Source organism: Stegodyphus dumicola, chromosome 9, assembly GCF_044657685.1.
Source record: "Stegodyphus dumicola isolate Sdum_Otavi_A_Nest chromosome 9, ASM4465768v1".
Lineage (NCBI taxonomy): Eukaryota > Metazoa > Arthropoda > Arachnida > Araneae > Eresidae > Stegodyphus > Stegodyphus dumicola.
Genome location: NC_140776.1, coordinates 3,168,789 through 3,182,156, shown reverse-complemented (window position 1 = coordinate 3,182,156; position 13,368 = coordinate 3,168,789). Strand labels below are relative to the sequence as shown.

General features: G+C 31.0%; 1 protein-coding gene across 1 annotated transcript in view; it reads left to right on the top strand.

The window, feature by feature from the left end:
• The window catches only part of LOC118188465 (glutamate receptor ionotropic, NMDA 2B-like), a 755,448-nt gene that overhangs the window by 19,471 nt on the left and 722,609 nt on the right, over positions 1-13,368 (top strand). The window contains exon 3 of the mRNA XM_085823172.1: positions 11,955-12,023. The gene's annotated coding sequence lies outside the window, so the exon portion shown is untranslated. The remainder of the gene's footprint in view (positions 1-11,954; positions 12,024-13,368) is intronic.

The following is a 13,368-nucleotide window of genomic DNA, read 5'->3' as shown; positions in this document are numbered from 1 at the left end:
CTTTTTCTGTGTATCTGACTTGTACTTTCTTTCGTGAATATACTCACTATGCAACTCTTCAATGAGTTGTTGAAGATAATCTTTCCTCGTAAGTTTTTTTTCCAGTAACTTCTTTGTATAAAATCCATGAATTAATTCCTGCAAGGTGAAGAATTTTGTAGAATACATGAACTGGCCACCTCCTTGATCCTGCCTTCACAGAATGTTTCCGAGCCATTTGGTCGGCAATGTCGACACCAAATTTTTTTGAGTTATAAAATGATATTGTTTCTGTAAGCGTTTGGGGTGATTATTGTCAATATCCACTGTGGCATGAAGGAACTCAATAATAAGACATTTTTGCTGTTTTTTCTCTGATAAACTGTCAAATTTATATCATCATGCTCCAGTAACAAATGTATCTTATAACGGCATCTTTACTTTTCCCACAAATTCAGGCACTTCTTTCCGATTTCGTTTCTTCGTTCCAGTTAAACTAGTTTTCTTCGTTTTTAACATTTGGGACAGAGTTAGTGCAGTAAAAATATTATCTGTAGTGATATTTCTTCCTTTATTTTCGAAAGGTTCTCTCAAACGCAAAACGACATATTCGGAGAGAGATAGGTTTTTCAGGACGTTCCTCATCTTTGCCCAAATATGGAAAACAATTGAGCACGTACTTACTATCAGCATCAGCAGCAAGCCAGAACTTGATACCAAATTTATCTAGTTTACTTGGCATATATTGCGTGAAACGACATCTGGCTTTAGACGGAAACAGCTGTTAATCAATAGTTATATATGGTCTTGGTTTATAGCAAGTTATCGAATTTTCAATAAATTTATTCCAAACTTCAGAAATAAAACATAATTTATCTGTTTGAAGGCGTTCAGATTGTGTAGATTTTTGTCGAATCGCAGAAATTTCAGAAGTTCTCTGAATCTATCTCTCGCCATAGTATCGCGGAAAAAAGGTGAACCCCAAACATCAGACCACAGACTATTAAGCTCTAAATTATTTGAACTGTATATACCTCGAGCATACAAAAATTGATATAAAAGCATCTAGTTCGTCTAAAGTTGTTGAACATTCATTTTTTCCAGTTGCCGGTGAGCATCTTCCTCCGTAAAATTTTTTATATGACATAGGCTCATCTATAAGTAGCCTCCATGAACTAATTGCATTGCCATTTTCAATATTTCGTTTTGCATAACTGGTTGGGCCACTCTTTTCTTTGAAAATATTATGTTCAGCAATTCTTCCACGCATACAACTTCCAGAGAGAGGTCATGCTTTCCCAAAACGTTCCATCATTTGTAACAAAAGTTCCAGAGTTCATTTCATCTGGATTTGAATCTGATAACTTTTTACGTTTATTTACACATTGTATTTTCTTCCCATTAGTAGTTTTTTTGCTAGTACATTGTACTGGAAATTTAGATTACGTATCTTCATCTGAGGAAATATTTTCGTCATCTGCAGGCACATATTCATCATCGCTGAAAACAGTTTCTTCAACATTATCGTTTTCGGATTCATTTTCCGATCATTGTCGCATATATTCGAGGGCTTCACTAACTGTAAATTTGCGCATATTTTTTCCAGCCATTTTCACCTAAGATCAATTTTATCTCCGCGTGTAAGCAAGGTGGCAAAACTCTAACAAACTGGTACACTCAAACTATCTCCAAGGCACCGCATGGACTATGGTAGTATTGCACCACATTCCACTCAATAGGCCAAAACAAAAAGCATCTGTTATATGATAAGCCTGTGATATGATATATTCTTTACACTCATTATTTTGTATTAAATTCTACTCATCAGCTTTGAAAATAATTGAACAAATGTGAAAATTCTCTGGTTCTGATATCAGTGCATTTAAGCATTAACGTACGCAAAATTTTCGAATCAAGATAAGAAGCGATATTATATTTCGTATCTTAAATTTATACAGTGCAAATCTCTATCTGCCTCATATCTAAATATTTCCTCTCATAAGCATTAACTCAAGGGAATTAAGGTAATGTTCAATTAAAATTTTGTTACAGCTATAGTTAATATAATCTCTATTAAAATATTAATAAACCAATAATGAACGTAAGTTATACCAATAAACGTTAAAATCCCAAAAATGCACTTAGGTAATTCACAATACATTAATAGGATAACCCCTTAGATATATGAAAGAGGACCAAAGAAATATTAAATAAGATGGCTGGCATTTTCAGCCAATCTAAGAAAATTCTATTTATTATGTAATTCTGAGAGGGTAATTAATTTTTAGCTGCGAAAAATCTTCAAATATAGTATTAATATAAACTTAAATGCTGAAGCTTAAATATAAGCGAATCGTTGAAGAAAATAACACAAAAATTCCAACTTTATAAAGCATGGATTTTGTGTTATTAACTAGCAAAGCTAAGGAAATGTGAATAACAAAAATTACAACAAGAAGGTGCTATATCTGTGATGTAACACTCTGATTTAAATTCGTATATTTTGTTTTTGAATTAAGTAAAAACAACTCAATTTCCCCTGTACTATCTATTGCAACGTTTATTCCATAAAAATACCATGCTTATGAAAGAAAGATCAATGTCTTATATTTAAAATAACCTCGCGTTTATGTCAAATAAAAAACACCTAATGACATAGTAATTACCTATTGAAAGCTATGTATGTAAGAAGACATTTGGAAAAGACATAACAAGAAATTTTTATTGGAAATATGTCAGTTAAACTATAGATTCTCTTTAAAGAAACATAAAATGTTTTCGATAAATATGATTATCTTTACAAAATGCCTAATTTATTAAAAATAAAAAATATACATTAGTTTTTCTAAAGTGAAATATAAGACGTAAGAATGCTTTCACGTTTTTAAGTTAGATTACTTCATTATCTTAACTGTTAATCGTTCATTAACTGTTAATCGAAAGAATGAGCTATTTTTTTGTAGATTTATTATTTAATACACGAATTTTAATACACGAAGAATATTTGTGTATTTAATACACGAAGAATATTTGTGCTTAGATAAAAAAAGATGAAAAAAATGTGCATAATAAAGGTGTAGTTGTGAAGCACATAAGGTACCGACCGAAAGCTCAAGATAATGAAGAAAAGCTCAGTTTGGAAAGAGATTGTAAGTTGTTTTATAGCTATCGTAGATGTCTTTTGGGTTGTGTTGAACAAGCTGTGTGTTCAAATATCCTAAAAGATTTGCATTTTCTTGATGAAACTGCAGATATTTTATATGGTTAAAGAGATGGTTGTGCTAAAATTTACAAAATGAATGAACACATACATTTTAAAATGTAAAATATAGTTTGAGACTTAAATAAGTATTTTATGAACGACTCTCTATTCTTTATTTACAGTTCTTAGAAATCCATAGTTTAAAATGATTATTAATGTTTGTTTACTGCATTAGCAAAAATTTAATTTTTTAAGAAATTCGGGATGTTCAAGGGGGGATTTACTAGTTGAATCTTCATAATTCCATATACTACCCATGAAGTTTGCTAAGATTACGAGTTCCAGCAACCACTGAAACTCTAAATCTGTACACAAATTTCGATACTTCAAAATAGTAATAGCTAAACTTTGTCTAGATACTTTACCCATAAAAAAGCGGTAATATTATCTACATCATTAATATATGTATGCACTTAATTAAGGCACAATAACACGCCGAATAAGTACTTATTCAGAAGTCAAACAACAAAACGCTGATTTTTGTTGTTTGACTTCTGAATTAGTATATGTATGCACTACTTTCTACATTCTTAAACTAAGGTAAGCTAGAGGAAAGAAATGTTTTCTGGGGCATACATTATTACACTATATTAGTGGATCCTCTAGTTGGAATAAAATAATCTATCTCTCACTGCGTACATCAAAATTGTGTTTGAGTTTAGGCATATGCCCTTTCCATCCTAAAAATAGTAGTTTTTTTACAATACATTTCACTGGACTCCATCATTTCTAGATTAACTTATTTACATAACACTCTGAAGAAAGCAACTTACATAAGCATTCCGCCAATCAAGCTTTATTGATTCCACAGTCAAATAATCAAAATTAACCCATTCTGAATTAAGATTTCAGGCACAATGTAACGCACTTCACTTCTGTTACTCGACCTAATCGAATTGTTGCTGCACTCCTCTTTTCTTACATCAAAGCTAATAATGTAAATGTGCCTGGAATGGGCACGGCTAATGTGCCAATTTATTTGTGGCTGCAGTATGTTTAACTGTAACAAAAAGAATATTGTTTAAATCTGCCCAAACTGTTCCTTTTTAAATCTGTTATGGATGCAATAAATGCTTCATACTTCGATATATGATGTGTGCGACAATCACAAATCTTCCCACACACATAAAACCAGCACTACACATAAAAATGAATTTTATAAAGTATGAAAATCTGGACGTTTAAAGCAATTAAACTTTTAAATCAAATAACATGACTTTTCTCCGCATCTTGGGGACAACGGCAGCATAAGCAAAACAAAATCGCCAGCATTATTACTTAAAATACCAAACTCAATTAAATGTTAACTGTAAATGTCTATGATTTACTTCCAAAGCAGAATTTGCTACATTCACCAGTTGTTCAAGATAAAAAATCCGGTTTACTGCACATATTCTCAATACAGGAGTTTACTTCGGTATTATAATCTGTTACTATAAATAGGCACATCAAGGCTGTTACCAATCCTCGCCCATTTGCGACTGTAACTAGTATAGTTATCATCATACAGCATTTATTTTTTTCTGTCATTTGAGGAACATATTTAAGGTAACTCTTCATTCAGGAATCGAAAATCGCGTTTTTGGTCACTAAACGGAAATAAAATGCAAGAAACAACTTGGCAGTTCCTTGACATTTTTGGTTGTTCCTATGGTACAAGTCAAATCGGGCGCAAAGTAAAACACAATATTAGCAGGATTTGGCTGCAGAATTCTTAGAGTAGCACAATTAGAGTAGCACAATTTGGTATTAAAGGTAATTGTTTTTGCGGATGCTTTTAATTCATTCCTTACAACTTATGCTATCAGAATGCGCAAGTGTTTGTATGCTTAATATGATTAGGAATTTTATATGCTAATGCTAAAAAATGATAGAGTAAATACGTATTCAGCTATGGTTTATGCAACAATAACATAAAAATTTTATGTTTTTGTGATTTTTAAATTTTATAAACTGTTTACAAAGTTTTTTAATCAAATTACTCAAAACAAAAAAGACGTTTCAAGCATATTTTATGGAAAATGCAGGTACGTCGGGCATAAGACAAACCTTGCAATTCAAACTATCGTGACTCAAAGTAAAATTTATTAATTTTAGAATGAAATAATTCTAAATTTTGATTATAGAAAAGTATTTCACATGTCTCACTGTCTCGCATACATTATATTTCTTATTTTAAATATAAGAAGATTTTCAGTCAATTATAATATACAACAATTTTGAAATCCGAAATCAAATAACTTTTTTTTCTAATTTGTTTACATTTTCATCTGGCATATTGTTTGCAGCTATAACACTTAAAATAATATTTTACTTTATAAAAAAACTTACAAAATTATACTGGAAGTTTTATATTGTTTTTGACAGACTTTTTTAGTTCAATGTTTTTTATTGTTATCTTATAAAGAGAATTTAGTTTGAGTTAATCATGCAAACCTAAGATATTAAGTATAAATTTTAATTAAAATCATTTACGATACTAAAATGTAAAAGGATGAAGGAAAAATCATAGCTAATAGAACTAAAATAATTGCTTTATAGAAAGGAATATAAATAAAAATGCAATTTAAGAGTTATTAAAAAAGTTAAAAACTAATGTGAAAAATGTTTTATCACTATTTTTTTGTAAACAATTAAAAGATAATTCACAATATTTTTTTCTGTATAGCACCTGTATTCACAATATTTTTTTCTGTATTTCTGTATATATAAATTTTTTATAAAAATAAGCCAGAAAAATATTTTAGAAAATGGAATAATGCATGCATGGCTCTTAGAATAGATGAACAATTTTATGTTAATTAGCTGTTTATATACTTATTTTTATTACATTTTCACTTCTACGGTCGTCTGCTACAATCAGAATCCAGACTGGTTATTACCTTCGAGCACAGAGTTCGAGAGAAATATTTTGGCACCTATCACTGACCGCCACGTTAGTCCACGATTATTTTTTTTTTTTTAATTTACCCTACTCAGAGCTATTTCAGTTCGAATGCCACCAAATCAGGTAAGAGGACTAATGACGAAATGAGAAAAATGAATCCGTAAAGAGAAGAAAATAGCTCGGAAAGTTGACAAAAGCGGAAAATGTCGCGCTGTTCTAGTCCATACAGATGAAGACTAGAAAAATCAAAAACAAAGAAGAAATTGGAGTGAAACACGGTTTTAATGCAGCAAATGAATGTCACTAAACTAATAACGATGTGATATTTTAGTACACCATAGCACTTTATTCAACAGCAGCGCTTCCTCGGAGAGGATAAAGATCTCTTATGTGACCATCCTTTTCGTGGATCATACATTCCCGACGACCGAACTTAATATGTCGCCAAGAATGCTCAGCACAGCCCATGATATGTTGTCTTTTAAGATCGTCAAGGTTAGAACTTCAGCTAAATATAAGCTAATAATTTCATATAGCTTTATAGGAAAACGTTATATGAGTTTAGATCCGGGGAGCGAGGTGGCCATGGAAATGGAGAAAAAAAAAGACTTATAATTCTTTGTTCTGTAAAGTGATGGTGCAACACGGATAGGTCAAAATGAGGTTTGGAATCAATGTGCATAAACGGTATCTGAGAATACCGTTTATGGTGGAATGACAAGAATAGTCAGCATACCATGATACATTTGAAAGGTAGCGGTACAGGTGGTCCTGTTAGAGTACTGTTCACACACACACACACAAAAAAAAAAAAAAAAAAAAAAAAAAGAATCAGTAAATCAAATCTTCTGGGAAGCCGCACCAAGCACTGAATTAGGTGAATGCAGTGGAATTTCCTGAAGTATATGGAATATTGTGAATGCCCAAATTAAAAAACTGGGAGAGTTTACAGACCCCTCCCCCCAGAATTTTCCGCGATCATCACCGCTGATCTCCATCCTGGTAAGAAATGTCAGAATAAACGTCATCCGATTATCATAATCACCTTAATTTCTAAGTGTAAATTATCTTGTACGGGTAGGAGTAAAGATTTGTTATAGAGTTGAAAGATTTAAATCCAATTGTCCGCTATTTCCCAGGCTCTGCTGCCATCAGCAGTGGCCACATGGGTGATGACAACAGCCACGACCTCAGTAGCTGTTGTTCTTAAGATCATAAGTAACGGTCTTTGAGGTTAACGTGAGACGATTGTTGAGCCCAGCTAACATTCGGAATTTCCTTCACTGTTTCCCTTTATCCTTACAAATTTAATTACTGACTATGCTGTAGTTTGCATTTTCAAAATTTACCTACGTTTTATGTAAATGTTTCTTTGCGTAGACCAAAGTGGCGCCATTTTTCTCCTATCGGCAACATTCGGAATATTTTCCTCCCAAGGATGTTTTTTCCATGTCGTCATTAATTCCCAAGTTTCGCGGCATTCTAGCTGATGACTCTAAGTAATGCGAGTTAAAAACAACAAAAAAGAACTATATTTCTCAAGGCAACTGAATTACTTAAATTTATTTTTGCTCTGTTTATCGTTGTTTCTCGTAAAAATTTGAGAATCTGAGTAAAAGAGCTTGTAGGCGCTTGATATTTTAAATAATTTTTTTTTTTTTTTTTTTTTTTGTTTAATATGATTTTTCCTCAAGTTGTGGAAATAGATTTTCTGTTATTGCATCGGTTGTGTTGATGATATCAAAGGTTTATTTTAACCTTCTTCAGGATGGGAATTATTTTATGAAGAAGTTATGGTGCGACCATAAATTTTCGATAATCTTTACGACCAGGAATTAATTTTCAGACTGATTTCGATCTGAAAGTAGATAACAAGTAGTTTTGACGTGCTATGTAGAATTAAAAAAATATTTAAATATTTTCTGTATAATCATTTATATGTAGCCTTCTTCGAGGCTTTCATTCAGCATTTTCACTATTTTTTTCAAGTAATTTATAGTTTCATGATTGATTTTCTTTTTTACTAAATTTATAATTCATTGACATTTTCGAAACTCTTTTATAATATATTTATAAAACTTGGTTTTTCCTTAATCTATGAGTAACTAAAAGATTCAACAACAAATTAATTTTATTAATTCGGAATTGTCTCTGGCGTCCTTGTGATACTATTGCCAATTTTCATATTTGAGGATTCAAAAAGTGTGTGTTTATAAAAAAGCACATTATTTAAGGAAGAGAAGTGTGAAATACTCAGGTTAGGTAAATGTTACTGAGTGCAATTTAATATCTTAATTCAGTATTGAAATTATTCAGGTTTTACAGAACTTTAAAAAATTGTGCTATTTGTACAAAGGTTTGAAAAATGTAGTTGGAATTTGTATTTTCTTAAACATTGCTGGTGGTGAGTACTCCATATCAAATCTTTCTAAAACGAATGTGGAGAAATTTGTGAAAACAACTTCAATAGGAATATGAGAGCTATGTAAAAACAGGTTTAATATTTTGTGTAGTATCCGTACGATACAATTCACTATCAATAAAATGTCCATAAAACTTTTATAAATATAGTGCAAACTATTGTGTATTTTAAAATAAGAAACTCGAAGAGCCTGTTTTACTAAATATAGAATCATTAAACTTCAGAAAAGAATTATTTATTTCACAACTTCTTTCTCTATCTGGACAACATCTTACTAAATTCATTAAGTAACTGGCATTTGAGATTGTTCTGAATCCGTAAATTTGCTCTTGAATATTTCCAAGAATACTGAATTTAAAATCTTTAAAAGCATAGGACTTAAGTTTAATCAATTTATTTATCTATATATATATAATTATATTTTTTAATTTCTTGTTTTCAGCTGAGTGCGTAATATAAAAATTCTAATCAACCATTTTCTAAAAATTAAATTCATAAACGTTTAGATCTTAACTTGAAAGAACGTGTAATTGACAGAATAACGAAAGGCCTCGTTGATACTGGTTTAACGACCCTTTAATTATTTCATGTGTAAAATTTTCGCAGAAAAAAGCCATTGCGTAATATAAAAAGTGAACGCTTTCTACAAATTCAAAATTATATTATTTATATTAAACCGTATTATTAGAAGGTATTTATGGCTATTTTGCTTAGAACATTAAAATGCCAGAATAATATCCAACAGAATTTCTACGCGCATCTTTTGTTGCATAACGAATCAACGCGTCATTTGTTCAAGATTACTTACTGATTTTATCATTTTGTGAATAGTGTTATATAGATGTATTTATAAAAGTAATGAAACGGTGCTCTGTGGCAGCAAATTAAGCATCTAAGATGTTATATTGCGTGGAAACATGCTGCAGTTCGCATCTATTTGGTACGCCCATTGAAAGCGTATATGTAATAGTGACTGGTTGTTGATGATCATGACACCTTATGCGAAGATTGATGAGATGCGTAACACTGAGAAATGGCGAAAATGACTGCCTAATAATTAAGTGTCCTCCAGTCAGTAATCCAGACTCCCATTGATCATCATTCCTAATACAGAACTATAATGAATAATAATTATAATTACAATGAATAATAATAGAATTATAATAAGAATTATAATAAGAATTATGATATACACCGAATGACAACACTATGCAGTTTATTACTACTTCTAGCACTGGTGCGACACCACTGCAAAGATTATATAGGAGAGTCCGATATTAGTGGCTATTTTTGCAAAGGACTTACTCCTAAAACACTGTCTCAATCAATAAATAACAGATTGTCTGCATCGATAACGAAGTTTCCAGATGTCTCCATATAACTTCCACAATATTTGCGCATACTAGTAATCAGAGAAGTCATATTTTGCAGAATGCTATAAAATACCAAAATAGCTTGTTATTGAAATTACTGCAATGCTGTTGATTGATTGACTATACTAATGTCAAAGGATTAATGTAAACTATACTAATGTAAAAGGACTTAACACCTACCTAACTTACAAGGTAATATTTAATGTATATTTGTCTAAGTGTAACTAATACATGCTTACTTTACACATAATGAGAGAAATATGAAAATGCAGATTCAGTCAGCTCCTTCCACTTTAGGCATAGAGCTCACAAATAACCTGTTAAAGTTTTGATTATTGAACAAATTAACTATATTTGTACTGTTTTCCATCACTTATTACATTTAATATTGGAGACTTTAATCTGTGACGGTTAAGAATATGAATCAGCTTCTATACATATGACGACTGAAAAGCACAAAACAAGAAATGTCAATAAATTTGCCTTTGTTTTATTACGATTGAGACAAGTGCCTTCTGTAGACACGAAAATTGTACCGTTACATTTGAGTAGAAGAGGAAACTAGGATTGAACAATTTGGTATGCAAGCACAGCTGCTAGCTATCAGCACAGTGATTACGCACACTTATATATTGTGTACCAGCAACAGAAATTCTCCATACTCGACGACTCATCGTCACGTCTAGCAGCTATCGAATGACATAATAGTAGAAATCGCTTAGTATAACGAATTCAGAAACAACTTGTGACTATGCCTACCTCCCAAAGACCCACTCTGAAATGAGTTCCTGCTCTTACAGGAATTCAAGGCAATGATATCGTCGACCACCTGGACAAGCAGATAGCTAATGGCATGGAACTGGAATTACTAGAATAATCCATTAATTTAATTTGTCTCACATTAAAAGAACAATTTTATAAGCTTGCTACAAAATTGAAAAAGAAGATGGTCAGAACCAGAGGTAGGACGAAGGACACAAGAATTTGGCACTCAAAGAAATCAGTGGACTATGCCTGGCCAACGTGTACGTCCAATATACTCAAAAATAGAAAAGTCCTGATAACACAGAGAAAGTCTCAATACACTGAGTAAGCATAAACCACTTTGATTAGCTTTGCGTTTAAAATGGATGAGAATTTATGCGGATAATCAAGAAAACGTTTAGAGTTTCCGTTTATCAAGCTAAATAATGACCGAACTACTTTTACCATACATTAGCAAGGCTTATTTCTATAGACCAAATATTTGAAGTCTGCAGCGTTTGTTTCAAGTACCCAGAATGTGAATCAATGCGAACAAACTTGGACTAGTAGGACTTTGTAAGATATGGAAGCAGCTATTTGTACATAATATTAAACATTGTAACGTAAATAATTCAGTACTTAGTAAAATGAGTATAAGGTTGGTTGTATTAGAATTTCCGAATAATATTTTGTACTCTTATTATTATTATTTTTATGGATATTATTATTCTCATATTTTATTTAAAACATTTTTGAAAGAATGTGTGTACTTTTTTATTGCAGTATTTGTTTATGGTGTAAATATTAATTATTAGGACCAAAAGTAAACACCATGTAGCGTTAAAGTATTTTTTCCCTTATACTGTACAGTAAGTTATTAATATTTCCCGACGAACTGCTGCCCTAAGTAGTTCTATTTTGTATACATGACAAGCATATAATTGCATTAAAAAAGCAAGGACCATAACAACATATGGATGTGTAGTAAGCACAGTACAAAGTATTACTTTTAGTATTTAAGTTCTACTGTCCACATTCAGAAAACTAGTTTCATTTCTCTTCTGTATATAACTTGCCTCAATGCATATATGATAATCTTTGCGGCGTTCCATATATTGGTTTTATACACATATAGCAGTAGTAAATTCATATGCCTATGGACATGACAACAGCTCTTAATGTACTTGTTTCATATACATATTACTGAAGTATTTTGTGTATATTTATTTTTATATGACATGTACACCTTTTTCCCCTTACTGATTTCTTTTCTTTTTAAATGTTTAGCATAAATCTTGAAAAATCAGAAAATATTAGCAAACTACACCTTTCGTATTTACGTTACCTTCCTTACTGGTAAGTAAAGTAGAATTAGTTCCCTGTGAATTGGATTTTCTGTAAAAAATAGTATTATTTAGTAATAATTAATTTCCTTCTGTACAAGAAGACATGATCTCAGAACAGTAAGCGCAGTACATAGCGGGCAATATATGCAAGTCTATTCTTAAGTATTGGTTCTTAGAGAATTGTTTTTCAATTGTAAACCACAGTAATATTTTGCTTTTATCTGCTTATATATGTTTCATGCATTTATACATTATAACGTTATATTCGCATTTTCATTGTTAACACACTGTATTATTGTGCAAGATTCCTCTGCAGTATCATACTGATTTAGTAAGTTGGCTGATTTTACTTATATTTTGCAATGAAATTTTTAGAATCACTAATACGGATGTCTAAAGGCATCTCCACACAATTTATCTTGCAACGATATTTTTGAACTTTAGAATTCGCACACAGCAATTATGCCGCTCAGTGTTTTGGTATCTTTTGTATAACATTAAGATGTTATTATTATTAATTATTTTTCCAAGTTTCATCAGATAGTTAATTTACCCATTTGGATGGTACAGAGTTCAATTTTTTTCACTTCACCGTGGTCGGAAGCCATCTCATCGGATCATTCGCTCACTTAAGGAGATTGTCATTTCTACGTGGACAGTTCGGCAGTGTTGGTCACGAATTACGAGCCACTTTGTCTTATAAATTTATTTTGAGAGGTATTTCTCTGCAAGGAAATAATTTTTAACATTGTCATAATAATTAATTTAAGCGTGCCTAAATTTTACATATATTACTATTATTATCCGTTACAATGGTATTTCCGTAATCTGTACTACAATCAGTTTAATATTCTATATTATATATATCATACATTATGTAAACATTTTCCGTCTTATACTTCGTTTAATTTGTCCCCTTATCTTATCTTAGGAAAACAAGCCGCATGTTTGTAATTTCAAGATCATAACAAAGCAAATATTTTCCCTCTTCATTATGCTCATCCATCTCCTAATGTTATACATTTTAAGTAAAAATAAATAAATACTTTTAATTAATGCAGTTAGCATTTTCTTTTCAGAACAAAGCAAACATGCATTTATGTAGCTCGATTTATCTCACAATTCATTTAGAAACCAACATATTATTACGAAATGTATTCGGATTCTAAAACAAAGAGTTATATAGAAATACTGAGGTTGATCCTAACTCTTGGGAAGTCCAATTAGGTAATTTGATAAAATAATGAGAAGATTAGAATTACTGTATTCTTTAAAACGTATAATAAATTAAAATTAAAAGTTAATTAACTTTTAATTAACTTTTAGATGTTATAATAAGTCAATTAACTTTTAGG